We start from the raw sequence: 14876 nt of genomic DNA, 5'->3' as shown, positions 1-14876 counted from the left end.
GCAAGTATAAGGGCATCATGAGCTGACCCCTCCCAACCCGCAAGTACATAGGTAAACTTTAGATCAAAGTCTACCGCGGCCATCACATTTTGGGTAGTCCCCTCTTTTCTGCCCCTAAAGGCAGCTGAGATACTTTTTGGGACTCTAGCAAGCACATGAGTCCCATCTATTGCTCCAACACAATCCTAATTAATAAAGACAAATGGTTATTATTCATAAGTCCCATCAATTGTTTGTCTTTGTTTGAATAAAAAATTTACCTTGAAATATGGATTGAAGCGGGTGCTTTCTTGTATTTTACGATGGCAATGGTTGGAGGGAGGCCGAATCATCTCATCTCTCAACTCCCCAACAGCATAAAGCACTGCCTTAAAATACCTACTAATGACTTCGATAGATCTTCTAAAGATAGGTTGTAGTGTCCTATACCTTTGGTTATGGCCAACTACGTAAAGAAACATGGCAACTTGTTCCTCAATAGAAGTATGGATGCTTCCAACAACAAATTTCTCTCTCTAAATATAGCACACAAACGGAAAAATGGAGCTTTTCTCATTCTAAGTTGATTTGAACAATTTATGTCACTAGAGTGATAGATGTATCTCAAATTTGACTCTCTAGATATGGCACGATCGGCCATGCTTCCCACGGTTATCCTTGGTGTTTGTTGCCTAGATCTTCTAAACATGACCATCATGTAAGCATACAATCCAGCCACTAGACCGACTCCTCTCACAATTAGTTGCCTTCATTTTCTTGCCAATTCATCCATCTATGACAATACAAACAAATAACAGGAAACTTAGGACACCATAATTTTTCAGCATGACAAGCAATGAACAGAGATAAGTAGTTCAATAAATTCCTATTCCAATTATGATAAGCAATTTTGTCAGCATGACAAGCATGATAAGCAATTCTCTCTTATTCCACTTTAGCTCTAGCCTGTTCAAGGTGGGGAGCCGAGTCAGGAACAAGATCTCTTCTCTGTTCTTCCCTGTACAGCAACAAGAGCTCTACCCTGTTCAAGGTGGGGAGCCGAGGCAGGAAGGAGGGATAGGGGAAGGAAGAGAGGAGGAAGGCGGGGGAAGGGAAGGGACGGGCGGATCTGCTACCTTCAGCACGGTGGCGGCGGCGAGTTGAGGACGGACAGGAGCAGGGGCGGGCCGGCGACGAGTCGAGGACCGGCCAGGCGTACGGGCGGGGCGGCGGTGACGTACACCTTCAACACGATGGCGGGGGGTTGAAGAAGGAGGGGCCCGGCGGGGGGGTATGGCGAGGGGATCGACGGCGGGCGGGCGCTGGCGGCTAGGTTAGATGGGGTCGCGCGAGGGGAGGGGGGAGCGGGTCGCGCGAGGGCAGGGGCGGGGTGGTCGTTTGAGAGAAAGTGGGTCGGGGGGGGGGGGATTTTTCTCCTGTGCGGTCTCAGCCTCGCTCGACCCGGCAGGGCTGTGTGGGGTGCTTCGACTCAGCTATGTGGAGGCCCTTTTTAGCATCGGTTCGACTATGCCCGAGGGAGCCCATACAGTCTACCAAACAGAGAAAAGTGGGTCTGATAGGGAACTTTTAGGCCTATACACTCTTCATGCATGCTACCAAACACACCCAAAGAGAATACACACTCTCTTTTTCTACATAAAAAAGGAAACATTTCCCTACAGACGACCGGCGGAGCGCTTGGCCAGTCGCCCCCTCGCTCGCTCGCTCGCTCGCTCTTACAGGCGGGAGCAAGCCAGCGCATGCGTTTGGTGGGCCTCAAGCGCTTTCTTTATCTCTTCCATGCTGCTTTTTTCCGCTTTTTCTACTTATTTTTCCTTTGACCTTGTCGCTTCTTCCTCTCCCCTTACCTCTCCAGTCCCACGCATCTCAAACTGCTCCCCGCTGATAATACAACTGTTGAGATTTCTTGCTGGAACCAGTGGTAAATTTTGCTGGAATCAGCGTTGATTTTTTTGCTGCATGGGTGCTACAACTAGTTCTATGCAACCCACAAAGCTGCAACCGGCACCTCAAAAAGCTACAACCGATCATGAAACAGTTTCAACCAGAGATGGCGAAAGTTAGGGGCCAATCAGTGCTAAAACCATTGACAAAAATAGCTTCACCATAGATGAAAAGAGCTTCAACTAGCACTATGAAAAGGAAAAGGCTGCAACCGTTGACAGAAAAAGCTTCAATCATGGATGCAGCAGTCGTGATGGATGCATCCATACACAACATCTTCCTCTTTTTTATGGAGTGCTGCAACCGACCGTGGGAGATGCTACATCCGGCGGCGAGGGATGTTACAACCGAGATTTTTTTGTTAGAACCAACAATAGGTTTTGTCACTGATTTTTTTGCTGGAACCAGTGTCTTGTTTTGCTACTACCAGCAGCTTCATTTACTACTACCGGCGACAACATTTTTTGCGACATAATTCGCGAAGATGATGCAACCTCGACGATGGGCGACAACGTTTTTGCTGCAAACTATGATGTTTTTTGCTACCACCGGCTACAGGGTTTGTTACCACCGTACACAACGGCCGGCCAACGTTTTTTTGCTACAACCACATCATTTTTTTGCTGCAACCGGCAACCACAAAAGTTACATCCAGTTAACATTTTTCCTACAATGACGATAGCGGACGGCATCGGTAATCTTTTTTTGCTGGAAGCAATAAACTTTTTTGCTACAACTGGCATCGTTTTTTGTTGGAACCAACAAGAGCCTCGAGCGGCACACAACGAGGTACATCATGAGCTGAATGACAGGTGCTGCGGCCGGCGGTCGGCACCACCGGACCTGCAGCCATCTCCCCCAGAACCGCAACCACAAGTGCATGTTGTTGCATGCATGGAGCTAGCGAGAAACGCCGGCAACGAGGGGCAGCGACCGGTGGTAACCGACAGTGAGGGCGGCGACCGGTGGTGACCGACGGCGGGGGTGGCGACGGGCGGCGGTTCTTCAAGGTTTGCTACATCGTTCATCCATGGCGAGTCTTGGCGACGGCGCTGCTTTGTTTTTTTCCTCTGCTTTTTATTGGATGCGCTTTATTTGGAGAAAATGATTCGGGATCTGACGGTTAAATATAATCAAATCAAACGGTCGCGCGGTGTCCGGCCGAATTGATTGTGTCGGTGCGCCGACGCAGAGTAGTCACCAAGGCGCACACAAGAACTCATCTCCCTTGCCCCGTTCCTCTTTCTCGAGCCCCCCTCCCGAGACCAATTCTCTACATTTCTTTCCATAATTGCTATTACATTATTTTTTAATTTTATTTTTGCATCATCATGTGATCATGCCATTAAATATTTACAAGCCAAATTAAAACGTAAATGAATAAATTACATAGATCTTTGACCTATTTGAAATGAGAGAATTCACATGGTAGTTCTCTTTATAACCAATGAACATATCCTCCTAGGGAGCTAGAATAAAACATTCCATTAATTTGGGAGATCACCCATAATCACACTTGTAGTTTAATTTTCTTTGGTTCCAAATATTTTAAATCCATGTCTCCAAATACTTTTCAAGTTGTGGGACTTTGATTTCTGTTGGACCATCTTCTTCTCTCTCTCCCTAGCCGCCCAGCCCAGCTAGGCCTCCTAGCAGCCGCGACTCAAGGCCCAGTCCAATCTTATCTTAACCCTAAGCCTCTCATCTCTCGATCGGTACGCTCCCCACCCAACACTCGTGTCCTCACGATCCCCTTGCTGCACCGCCATCCAGGGGGCTCGACCCCATAGTCGATCCTGCGCCCGATCGACCACTGGAGCAAGTCGCTGTGCGAGACAAGCTTGCCCGCCGTTGCACAAGCATCCCTTTCTTGTCCCCCCTCTTGTCGTGCCTTCCGAGGCACCGTAGCCACGGCCATCCATGGCCTTCCCCTGCCTCGTCGTCCCTCAATGAAATAACGCCGGTAACCGTCACCTCCGGCGAACCATGATGTTCGCGTGCTGCCATGACGCCCCCTCATATAGACCTCTCCTTCCATCACACCCGGGCTTTGCTCGCCCACTGCAGGTTTCTAAGCTCTACTGCTACCCCCGACCTTCCTCCTGTGGCGAGCGCCCTGCCTAGCGAGCTCTGTCACTAGACCAACACTCGGCCACCTCCTATGTGCACCTCATCGCCGATGCCCTGCTCCTCCTGTTCGTTGACCTCCCGTGGAGTGCCGTCACATTTGTCGTGCACTCCTCCTCCTCCAGCCACCTTTAATTAGCCTCAGTTCTCTTATTTTCTTATCTCTTTGTCATGTTTTTTTCCCGATCTCTAACTTCTCCTTATTGATATCCCAGAAAACTCAAAAGAGTATACAAATTTGATAATTGAATATAAAGTAGCGATGTGAGACTATTGGACTATTGAATAGATGAATTAGCCCTCAGTTATAAACGTCATATCATGATGGACCCATAATGTGTTGTCGTTACCTAAAACTGAAAGCTTGTTACCAGTATGGCACATAAAAAACAGTACCGTACCTAGTACGGCAAAAAGAACAGTACCACCTCAGGTATAAAAAATATCTAAAATATATAATATGGGTGAACAGATTAGAAAATTGGGGAAACACGCGTTTGCTTTATCAGTAGGTATAGATATACCGTTATTTACAACATCAAATACATATACTAAGATAATATTTTTGAGGATGAATCTAATATTACTCCTATAAAGGATGTTAGCGTACCCGCCTTCCTGGGCTGCTCGTTGGCGAAGAGGCTCCTGGTCATCCGTCGCGCGATGGCGTGGCGCGGGAGCCTCTGTCGGCCACTCATGGTCGTCTGATCTGCTCGGACGGCTCGTACCCGGACCACTTGGTTGGGGGGGAGTCGATGACGGAAGGACTGGAGGGTTCATCCAAGACCACCGCCATTGGGCAGCTTCAGGCACGCCTGCAGGTGAGGCACCACACGCTCTCCCGCATGCACTAGGCGGACATGCCTTATTGTGAGGTCCATTCTGGGTGGACCGCCGAGCGCGCCCCGGGCCACAATCATTGGCGCGTATGGTCCACCCAACATTGGGTGGCTTCGGGTGCGCGTGCGGGTGAGGCCCTACGTGGGGCCGGCCCAGCAAAGCCGTGACCAAACCCGCTTGGCGGTGTCCTGGTCTTTTCGGGTTAGTTCGGTCATGCCAGTCGGGTCGTGCGTTGTGGTCGCAATGTCGGCGCATGCGTGGGGCCTGTTTCGGGCACCATCATGGAAGTTTGTCCCGTGTTGGCTTGCCACCGTGGCCTCTTAGCGGCTCTCTGAGCCGTATGATCTGCCCAGACGGCTCAGACCCGAGCAATCCAGCTAGAGGCTCCATGATGTGTGGACCGCCCAATCGCTAGGGCTACCATCATTAGGTGGCATCAGGCGCGCCCACGAGTGAGGCGCCGTGCGCTTTATTGCGCGCGCGGATGAGTATGCTGAGCCCACCTAATGGCGTCATTGTTCCGCACTAGGCTGGTCCGGTCAAGACAGGAGGTGCGGTCTATGCAGCCATGCTCTCTCGTGTGTGGTCCCGGCTTGTCAGCATCATTCGTTGCGTGCTGGGTTGGTTTGACGGGGTCCTATGATGGGGGTGACTACCACCAGGGAACCCAACCTCATAGTCTACAAGGGGCCCACTAGGCCCAATGCAAGGAGCGAACGCTAGAAGGCGAAGGGGACCTTTGTGGTCTCCAAGACTAGAAGACGACATCGCCCAGATCCCATCTATCATGTAAACCCTAGCTTTTTCCTGCCTATATAAAGGGAGGTCTAGGGTCCTCATACATCGTTTATTCACAGATAGGAAACTCCCGGTAGCAATCTTATACACCATTGTAACCCCTCGCACGAGGTATCCCTCCATTATGAACCATCAAAACCAGCAGGACGTAGGGTATTACTCTCTAGAGGCCCGAACCTAGATAAACCCCTCGTGTGACTGTCGACCCATGACTTCTAGCTACACTTGCACCCCTACCAAGGGATCTGATGGTATTTTGCACCGCCAGTTCATGTGCCAGGCACGAGCGGCACTGGCTGGAGATCGATCTTGGATCAGATCTTTTTCTGCCTCTAGCGACCTACCACCGGGAGAGAGCCTAACCTTTGGCTCCTTGACGTTTGTCACTGACGGGACAAGCCAGGTCAACATCTGCCCATCGACCAGCCCCATCATCTCAGGGTCTCTCAAGGGAGCACGCGACAGTCACGCTCGATCAAGTAGGCATTGCTACTTGTGAGCTGCGTTTGGATTTCCTCGAAAAGGAGAGGATGATGCAGTATAGTAGAGATAAGTATTTCCCTCAGTTGCGAACCAAGGTTATCAATCGAGTAGGAGAATCACACAAAGCCTCATGAACAACACCTGCACACACAAAAGCAAATACTTGCACCCGACGCAAACAAGAGAGTTGTCAACCCCCTTGGCGGTTACTAAGGATTAAATCTCGTAGTGGTCGATAAATAAATTATAAAGATAAAATAAAAGGAAATAGAAAATTGCAGCAAGGTATTTTTTGTTTCTATACATGATAAAAGTAGACCTGTGGGTCATAGTTTTCACTAGAGGCTTCTCTCTAACACATAATGGGTAGACAAATTACTGTTGGGCAATTGATAGAAAAGCACATAGTTATGACGATATTCAAGGCAATGATCATGTATATGGGCATCACATCCGAGACAACTAGATCGACTCCTGCCTGCATCTATTGCTATTACTCCACCCATCGACCGCTATCTAGCAAGCATCTAGGGTATTAAGTATAAAACAAAGTAACGCCTTAAGCAAGATGACATGATGTAGCCAAAGTAAACCCAATCAATATGAATACACCCCATAGTTTTACCTTAATGAAAACAATACAAATATGTTTCTTGTCCCCTACTTTGTCACTCGGATGTAGCACCGCAAGATTGAACCAACTACAAAGCACCTCTCCCACTGAAGATAAATCAATCTAGTTGGCCAAACCAAACGGATAGATCAGAGAGAAATACAAAGCTATAACAATCATGCATAATAAAGTTCAGCAAAGACTCCATTAATATTCACAAATATTCCGATCATAAACCCGCAATTCATCGGATCCCAAGAAACACACCGCAAAATAAGATTACATCGAATAGAACTCCAAGGACATCGAGAAGAACATTATATTGAAGATCAAAGAGAGAGAAGAAGCAATCTAGCTTCTAGTAATGGACCCATGGGTCTATGGTGAACTACTCATGCATCATCGGAGGGCAGTGATAACCCACAAGCATAGGGGATCGCAACAGTTTTCGTGGGTAGAGTATTCAACCCAAATTTATAGATTCGACACAAGGGGAGGCAAAGAATATTTGAAGGTATTAGCAACCGAGTTGTCAATTCAACCACGCCCGAAGATTAATTATCTGCAGCAACGTGATCAGTAGCAAAGTAATATGATAGTTTTGGTAATAGTAGCAGTAGCAATGGTAACGGTAACAGTGATAGAAGAAGTTTTGTAACAAGTGCAACAGTAACGATAGCAGTAGTAACTTAGCAAGAACAATATAGGATAAATTCGTAGGCATTGGATCGATGACTTGTTGGATTATATTCATCATGAGACAATTATAACCTAGGGCGATACGACACTAGCTCCAGTTCATCAATATAATGTAGGCATGTATCCAGTAGATAGTCATACGTGCTTATGGAAAGAACTTGCATGACATCTTTTGTCCTACCCTCCCATGGCAGCGGGGTCCTGTTGGAAACTAAGGGATATTAAGGCCTCCTTTTAATAGAGAACCGAAACAAAGCATTAACACACGGTGAATACATGAACTCCTCAAACTACGGTCATCACCGGGAGTGGTCCCGACTATTGTCACTCCGGGGTTGCTGGATCATAACACGTAGTAGGTGACTATAAATTGCAAGATCTGATCTAGAACATGGATATAATGGTGATAACATAAACGGTTCAGATTTGAAATCATGGCACCCGGGCCCAAAGTGACAAGCATTAAGCATGGCAAAGTCATAGCAACATCAATCTTAGAACATAGTGGATACTAGGGATCAAGCCCTAACAAAACTAACTCGGTTACATGATGAATCTCATCCAACTCCTCACTGACTAGCGAGCCTAAGAAGGAATTACTCACTCCCGATGGGGAGCATCATGGAATTGGCGATGGAGAAGGGTTGGTGATGACGAAGAACGAAGACCCCCCTCTCTGGAGCCCCAAATGGACTCCAGATCTGGCCTCCCGATGAAGAACAAGAGGTGACGGCGACTCCGTCTCGTGGATCGCGATAATTCTTTCTCCCTGAATTTTTTCTGGAAAAATAGGTATTTATGGAGTTGGAATCAGGGTATGCGGGGTCACCAGGTGGGGACAATCCACCTAGGCGCGCCAGGAGGGGGCGCCCTGGTGGGTTGTGCCCACCCAGGTGCCCCCGTCCGATGGTTCTTGGCTCTAGAAATTATTATCATTTATTGTATAAAAAATCCTCGCAAAGTTTCGTTCCATTCCGAGAACTTTTATTTCTGCACAAAAACAACATCATGGTAGTTTTGCTGAAAACAGCGTCAGTCTATGGTTAGTTTCATTCAAATCATGCAAATTAGAGTCCAAAACAAGAGGAAAAGTGTTAGGAAAAGTAGATACGTTGGAGACGTATCAACTCCCCAAGCTTAAACCTTTGCTTGTCCTCAAGCAATTCAATTGATAAATTGAAACTGAAAAAGAAAAACTTTTACAAACTCTTTTGCTCTTATTTGCATAAATAATCTTAAACAACACCCAGGTTTTCAGCCAACATTATAACTAACCATGCCAACAATAACTCTTAAAGATTATATTAACTCATATCAATGACATATCAGCTAGCGAGCAATAATAAGGTATCTCAAATGGCAACACATTGTCAAAACAACCATGATATAATATGACAATAGTGGTATCTCGCTAGCCCTTTCTGAGACCAAAAAACATAAATGCAGAGCACCTCCAAAGTTCAAGCAACGTCTAAACATTGTAATTCATGGTAGAAAAGATCCAGTCGTGATGCACCCAACATTAGCTACACACAATGCATAAGTCATGGCAGCAATGCTCTCAGGTTCTAGCGCTTGTTTTAGAAGGTGATGACACAACACAAAAGTAAATAGATAGTTCCTTCGCAGAGGGAAGCAATGATTTGCAGAGGTGTCAGGGCTCAAGTTTTTAAAACAGAGGTAAATGATATTTTGAGACATGCACCCTTCTCATTTACTTCACGACCATCAGTTATCAATATCTTCCATGCTAAGCACGCTAGTGGCAGTTCCCAAGCGATAAAAGTAAAGGTTTTGACTCCATTGGGAGTTTTTGTTTGATTATTTGTAAGCTTTTTCTGTTTGCAGTTTGGGACCGGGCATCCCTAGTACCACCCTTTTCTCATGCGATGGCGAGTGAATAAACACTCGAGCTGAGAATAACCCTCTTAGCATGGAAGATACCGACCACCTCCTGTAGTTCCATGAAGGATCCAGGCACACAAAAGGATATTTTTTAGAAGTTTTTAGAGGTGGCACATGCAAATTTACTTAGGATGGAAGGGTAATACCGCATATAGGTAGGTATGGTGGACTCATTTGTAATAACTTTGGGTTCAAGGTTTTTGATGCACAAGCAGAATTCCCACTTAGTACAGGCGAAGGCTAGCAATTAGATTGAGAAGCGGCAAGCTAGAGAGCAACAACGGTCATGAACATGCATTATGCATAAGTAACATTGGACACTAGCATGAGTAGGATATGAACACCATGAATATAAATATCATAGAGGCCATGTTGGTTTTGATTCAACTACATGCATGAACATGTGCCAAGTCAAGCCACTCGAACATTCAGAGGAGGATACCATATCATCATACTACATCACAATCATTTTAACACAGTGTTGATATCCAAGATAAATCATCATCCACTCCCAGCTACTTATGCATGGCATGAGAAATTATAATCTCTAATTGTCAGTGCAAACATGTTTAATCATAATGGGCTGAATCATGGATACTAGGTTAAGCATATTTACACAAACAAAACAAGTCGAGTTCATACCAGTTTCTCTCTGCCATGGCTAGTTCATCGAATATCGTCATTATTGCCTTTCACTTGCACGACCGAACGATATGAAAATAATAATAGTGCAAGAGTGTCATGGACTAAGCTGGAATCTGCAAACATTTTATTCAATAGGAGAAGACAAGGTAAAATGGGCTCTTTATTAGATCAATAATTATTCAAATGAGAGCCACTAAATATTTTCATTGTGGTATTCTCCTCGGGACGACTCGAATAAGAAGAAAAGAAATTCAAAGAAACACACTGCAATATTTTTGGAGTTTTTGGTTTTCTTGAACAAGCAAAATAAAAGGGAAAGCAAAACGAGAAAAACTAGTTACACGGGAAAGCTCCCAACAAGATGTAGTGTGAATACACGAGAAAAACTATTTACACGGGAAAGCAAAAAGGGAAAGCAATACACGAGAAACACACTTTCCTCTTTGAGGTAGCCTCATCCTCAACAGCCACATAGTCTTCATCCTCGAGTATGAGGTTTTCTTCTTCCTTGTCCTGGTGGATGCCTTGGGCAAGTTACTAGGAGTGCTCCTGCTGCCATCATCTGAGGTGCTTGATGGATCTGAACCCTCACTCAATTGCACATGTTCCTCAGATTTGTTCTGACTGTCACTCTGGTCAGACATCTTGGCAATCACTGATAGCAAACCCTATGAATAGATGTAGATGAGGTAGAGTGGATGAGCATCACAAAGTGCAGAGTTTTTGCAAAACAGATGACTTAAAAACTTAGTTTTAGTTCTCCACAGAAAGCATTTCAGAGCTATCGATTTGATAAACTCAGTGATACCAAAGCAGCTTTTGGAACCTAAACTAGTGAACTCGGTCAGACCAATTTATAGTTCGGTGGCACCGAGACTGCTAGGGTTTCACAGAGAATCGAACTCAGTCACACCGATTTGCAATTTTCGGTCAGACCAAAAATGCATGTGCTATTGGCCTAAGCCAAATCGGTGAGACCGATTTCTACAATTCGGTCAGTCCGAGATGAGTCTGGGGGGTAGGGCGCGCCCCCACCCTTGTGGGCCTCTTGTGCACCTCCCGACCTAATTCTTTCGCCTATGTATTCTCAAATATCCCCAAACCACCATAGGCATCCACGGAAACACTTTTCCACCGCTGCAACCTTCTGTACGTGTGAGGTCCCATCTAGGGACCTTTTCCGGCACCCTGCCATAGGGGGGTTCGATCACGGAGGGCTTCTACATCAACTCTATTGCCCTTCCGATGAAGCATGAGTAGTTTACCTCAGACCTACGAGTCCATAGCTAGTAGCTAGATTACTTCTTCTCTCTCTCTCTTTGATTCTCAATACCATGTTCTCCTCGATGTTCATGGAGATCTAATCGATGTAATACTATTTTGTAGTGTGTTTGCCGAGACCCGATGAATTGTGGATTTATGATCAACTTATCTATGAATATTATTTGAATCTTCTCTGAATTCTTTTATGCATGATTTGATATCTTTGTAATCCTCTTCGAACTATCGGGTTGGTTTGCCCAACTAGATTGGTTTTTCTTGCAATGGGAGAAGTGCTTAGCTTGGGGTTCAATCTTGCGGTGTCCTTTCCCAGTGACAGTAGAGGCAGCAAGGCATGTATTGTATTGTTGCCATCGAGGATAAAAAGATGGGGTTTTCATCATATTGCTTGAGTTAATTCCTCTACATCATGTCATCTCACTTAATGTGTTACTCTGTTCTTCATGAACTTAATACTCTAGATGCAGGCATGAGTCGGTCGATGTGTGGAGTAATAGTACTAGATGCAGAATTGTTTCGGTCTACTTGACACGGACGTGATGCCTATATTCATGATCATTTCCTTAGATATCGTCATAACTTTGCGCTTTTCTATCAATTTCTCATAGTAATTTGTTCACCCACCGTATTATTTACTATCATGAGAGAAGCCTCTAGTGAAAGCTATGGCCCCTGAGTCTATTTTCCATCATATAAATTTCTGATCTACAATATTAGTTTCCGATCTACTATTTTGCAATCTTTTACTTTCCGGTCTATAAACCAAAAATACAAAAAATATTTACTTTATGATACGTCTCCAATGTATCTATAATTTTTGATTGCTCCATGCTATATTATCTACTGTTTTGGACATTATTGAGCTCTATTATCCACTTTTATATTATTTTGGGACTAACCTATTAACCGGAGGCCCAACCCAAGATTGCTGTTTTTTGCCTGTTTTAGGGTTCGAAGAAAAGGAATATCAAACGGAGTCCAAACGGAATGAAACCTTTGGGAACGTGATTTTCTCAACGAATAAGACCCAGGAGACTTGGACCCTACGTCAAGGCACAAGAGAGGAGGCCACGAGGTAGGGGGGGCGCGCCTGCCTACCCCAGGCGCGCCCTCCACCCTCGTGGGCCCCTGTTGCTCCACCGACGTACTCCTTCCTCCTATATATATCCACGTACCCCCAAACGATCAGATACGGAGCCAAAACCCTAATTCCATCGCCGTAACTTTCTGTATCCACGAGATCCCATCTTGGGGCCCGTTCCGGAGCTCCGCCGGAGGGGGCATCGATCACGGAGGGCTTCTACATCAACACCATAGCCCCTCTGATGAAGTGTGAGTAGTTTACCTCAGACCTATGGGTCCATAGTTAGTAGCTAGATGGCTTCTTCTCTCGTTTTGGATCTCAATACAATGTTCTCTCCCTCTCTTATGGAGAACTATTCGATGTAATATTCTTTTTGCGGTGTGTTTGTTGAGACCGATGAATTGTGGGTTTATGATCAAGTCTATCTATGAACAATATTTGGATCTTCTCTGAATTCTTTTATGTATGATTGGTTATCTTTGCAAGTCTCTTTGAATTATCAGTTTGGTTTGGCCTACTAGATTGATCTTTCTTGCAATGGGAGAAGTGCTTAGCTTTGGGTTCAATCTTGCGGTGTCCTTTCCCAGTGACAGTAGGGGCAGCAAGGCACGTATTGTATTGTTTCCATCGAGGATAACAAGATGGGGTTTTCTTCATATTGCATGAGTTTATCCCTCTACATCATGTCATCTTGCTTAAGGCGTTACTCTGTTTTTAACTTAATACTCTAGATGCATGCTGGATAGCGGTCGATGAGTGGAGTAATAGTAGTAGATGCAGGCAGGCATTACATTATCCACCATTCGCCTCTCGTTTTCCTCTCCCCTACTTCTAACACTATTATCGAAAAGATTTGCCTTTTCTTTGCCCCTCTTCCGTTCGTCTTCTTTGCTTGCTTTTTGTGTGCTCGTGTGTTGGTGTGTCTGCCTGCCTTTATGGCTCAACCAAAGAACGTTGATCCTCAATTTAGGAGGTTGGAAGAAATTGAAAATAATGTTAGGAGCTTCATGTCTTTCAATTTGAGCATAATAGTTTCTTTAGAAACGAGCTTAAGGAGCAGAAAAGTTTTATGGAGTACATGAATAAAGAGCTCTATGATATGTCTAAATAATTTTATGGTTTGAAATCTCAGTTTGCTCATCTTGAAAATTTGGTAGGCCAAATTTTTGATCTACCTTAGTAAATAAGATGGCTGCTAAACCAGAGGCTTTAAATAAAGATGAAGATCTTAAAGTGATTGATGTGACTCCTATTGAATCTTTGTTTACCAATATAAATATTGATAAATATGGGATTGGAGATGAGTCAACTTTAGTTAAAAGACGTCCCAATGAGTCAGAGTTTATAGATCTTAATGCAAAAATTGATAAAAGTGGGATTGGAGAAGTCAAAACTTTAATAGCAATGAACCCACTCTTTTGGATTTCAAGGAATTTATTTATGATAATTGTTCTTTAATAGATTGTATTTCCTTGTTGCAATCGATGTTGAATTCTCCTCATGCTTATAATCAAAACAAAGCTTTTACTAAACATGTCGTTGATGCTATGATGCAATCTTTTGAAGAAAAGCTTGAATTGTAAGTTTCTATCCCTAGAAAACTTTATGATGAGTGGGAACCTACTATTAATATTAAGATTAAAGATTATGAGTGCCATGCTTTGTGTTATTTGGGTGCTAGTGTTTCCACGATTCCAAAAACTTTACGTGATGTGCTAGGTTTCCGTGAATTTGATGATTCTTCTTTAAATTTGCATCTTTCGGATTCCACTATTAAGAAACCTATGAGAAAGATTAACGATGTTCTGATTGTTGCAAATAGGAATTATGTGCCCGTAGATTCCATTGTTCTTGATATAGATTGCAATCATACATGTCCTATTATTCTTGGTAGACCTTCCCTTAGAACGATTGGTGCGATTATTGATATGAAAGATGGAAACATTAGATTTCAATTTTCGTTAAGGAGGGGCATGGAACACTTTCCAAGGAAGAAAACTAAATTGCCATATGAATCTATTGTGAGAGCTACTTATGGATTGCATACCAAAGATGACAATACCTAGATATATTCATGTTTTATGCCTAGCTAAGGGCGTTAAACAATAGCGCTTGTTGGGAGGCAACCCAATTTTATTTTTGTTTTTGCTCTTTATGTTCTGTTTTGCATTAAATAATTCATCTAGCCTCTGGTTTGATGTGGTTTAATGTTTTAATTAGTGTTTGTGCCAAGTAAGACCTTTGGGATGGCTTACAGTGATAGTTGATTTGATCTTGCTGAAAAACAAAAACTTTTGTGCCCAGTGATAGAATTGATCTGAGCTGCTGGAACGCGATAAATTCTTGAATTTTTTTACACAATATTGATATACAAGTTTGCTCTGTTGTCCTAATGTTTTGGAATTTTTGGAGTTACAGAAGTATTCGAGAGTTACAGATTACTACAAATTGTTCTGT

This window comes from Triticum aestivum, chromosome 5A, assembly GCF_018294505.1.
Source record: "Triticum aestivum cultivar Chinese Spring chromosome 5A, IWGSC CS RefSeq v2.1, whole genome shotgun sequence".
In the NCBI taxonomy this organism is placed as follows: Eukaryota; Viridiplantae; Streptophyta; class Magnoliopsida; order Poales; family Poaceae; genus Triticum; species Triticum aestivum.
The sequence above is the reverse complement of the archived record's forward strand: the minus strand, read 5'-3'. Positions refer to the sequence as shown.